At 52.1% G+C, this 2,432-nt stretch overlaps 1 protein-coding gene across 2 annotated transcripts in view; it reads left to right on the forward strand.

Moving 5' to 3' along the window:
• The first annotated feature begins 723 nt into the window (after positions 1-723).
• Trmt9b (tRNA methyltransferase 9B (putative)) overlaps positions 724-2,432 on the forward strand; it is a 43,811-nt gene continuing 42,102 nt past the window's right edge. For both annotated transcript variants that reach the window (XR_003378300.1, XM_026786924.1), the window contains exon 1: positions 724-1,426. The gene's annotated coding sequence lies outside the window, so the exon portion shown is untranslated. The remainder of the gene's footprint in view (positions 1,427-2,432) is intronic.

Here is a 2,432-nt window from a genome sequence, read left to right on the forward strand (position 1 = left end):
TGGAAGAAAAACCAGAGGTGGGTGTCATTCCTGCTGGCACCGAGTTCAAGAAGACAGGAACAGGCCAGTGGTTCTTCCTATCCCTTTGCAATGGGAGGGGGAGACGGCTGTTTGTTATTCCTGACATTGCAATAGAAATCTAAACAGAAGTTGTCCCTGCGCCACCGCAGTAGAGCGAGTGCTGGAACACTGTTCCGGAATTAAACTATATGATTTCCAGCAGCCCTCCCAGCGGAACTATACATGCACATTTTGGGGAGACCGTAGCTGAGTTCTCACAAATATCCATAGCAGAACAGCAACTCAGCAACATCAGGTTCTTATCCAAAGGCATTACTGAATGTGCTGGGCTTCAATTTGGGGAACAAGAATTTTTTTTTTTAAGTACATAGATAGACCCATGCAGGTAGCTGTATTGTTTACTAATGGGGCTTGAAGGTTGTTAGCTGATACTGAAAGCAATAAACACTATTATCGCAGAAACGATGACCTATGACACTTCTAAATTCTACCCTGCACTTTCACCCATGCTGCCTTCGCCCTATTCGTTTTGGCAAAACATTGAAAAGATTAACCATGCCTTTTTATTGACCCAGAACCTGTGCGGAGACAGCCTGGACTCGATCCCTCCGATTCTGAGTCTGAATCCGTCCTTGTGCCCAGGCACCTAGCTGATATTCCCGTGTGTGTTGCGGCCAAGACCAAAAGGGAAAAGAAGCGCTCAGGGTCACGTGAGTGTCAGTCACCACAGGTACTGAGCTGCGCTTGGGGCCGGCCAGGTGTGCCCGCCCTGCCCTGCGTCTCTCCTGCTTAGGAACAGACACGCCACGAGAGACTGGAGAAGAGCGAGGCGAGGGACAGGAAGGTCATCCCGATCCCAACCTCACTCCCCTGGAACGTCCGGGCGCGGCGATTGCAGGGGACCAGGACAGCACGGCCACACTGCCTGGGGCTCCGCCGCGCATTCGCGCTGCACCGAGGCGACTCCCAGGCGCGGCGGGCTCGAGGTCCCAGACAAGGGAGAGGTTCCCGTGCGAGCCTGGGGCGCGCGGCCTCGCGGATGCATTGCAACTTCTCTACGGAGCCGCGCTCCCGTCCTGCGCGCTCCCGCTTACCCTGTCCCCCCCCCCCCTTTTTCCCCCTCTCTCCACCACTCCTCTTCCTTTTATTCTCTCGCTTCTAGGCCGATGTGTTTAAGTTGCCTTCTGGACAGTCCCAGCTGTGATGCTGAAGAGCTCCGAGCCAGTGCTCGGCCGAGCCTCCGGTTAGGATCCCCGGCAGAGACCGCCCCCGACCCTGCGCTGACATTATTCTGCACAGCTCAACGGCTACTAGCGTCTCCGCTGCTCTAGTTGTGGCCGCTCTGCTTCCCCTAGGGACTGGGGTCGTGGCAGACTGCCCACGCGCCGGGGATCTGCACGCCTGGGTGAGTTCCTGGTCTTCCTCGGCCATCCCGGTTGCCGTGGAGAACCTGTTTACCTTGCAAACTTGAGACGTGACCAAAACAGACCAGCCTGCCTTGCAGCATGTGTTTCCTATGGCTGGGCGGATAATTCGGTGCTCAGAGCCCAAGGGGACATGCTCGGAAGCTTAAGGGTGAAGATGAATTCGTGTTTCTGGGTGCACGTGTAGCTTTCCCTTTAAAAGCCGTGACTAGGGAAATGATTTTTCTGCCCAGCAGGAGGCGGGAACTGAGTTAACTCGCAGCCTGAAAGTTTCCAAAGCTGAGGATGAAAATACAATTTATTGGAAGGAAAGTCAAAATAGAATGATGCATTAGCTTGGACTCTTTGCGGTAAATAGCATGCAGAAAGAGGCAAGGTTTTAAACACCTTCCAATCAAGCCCTTCTTGTATCTTAGCTGCTGTACATGGAATCTTTTCGATGCACTTAGTAAGTTTCGTGCAGTAAAAGACTAGAAGAGATGCGTATCCTTGGGAGATGAAGGTTATGGCCAATTAGACTAAGTGAGGATTGGCGTTTAACACTTTATTTCCCAGCTAAAAGCACGATTATTCACACGACCCATTGAGCTATCTTTCTGCTTCCTGGAAAAGGAGCGATCATTTGTATTGAGGTTTAGCGAAGGGAAAGTTGTCGGGTTTTCAGAGATTAGTATCTCTGCCTGGCCACTAGGGCAGTGTTAAAGCTCTGGTGTCTGGTGCCTTAGAGTCAGTTGGGGGAGGGTGTCTAGGGGATGAAGATCACTGGGGAGATGAGCCTGCTACTCTTGTCCAAGCGCCCCCACTGACTGGTTGCGGCATCTTATTTAAAAGGAGATGGACAAGTTGAAAAGTATCTCGTCACCAGGAAGCCATTCATTCCGGAGAACTGCTGTTTTATCAGCTGATGCCTTTGGGCACATTTGTAAAGAGAGTGTTCTCTCTCTCTCTCTCTCTCTCTCTCTCTCTCTCTCTCTCTCTCTCTCTCTC

Source organism: Microtus ochrogaster, linkage group LG7_11, assembly GCF_000317375.1.
Source record: "Microtus ochrogaster isolate Prairie Vole_2 linkage group LG7_11, MicOch1.0, whole genome shotgun sequence".
NCBI lineage: Eukaryota > Metazoa > Chordata > Mammalia > Rodentia > Cricetidae > Microtus > Microtus ochrogaster.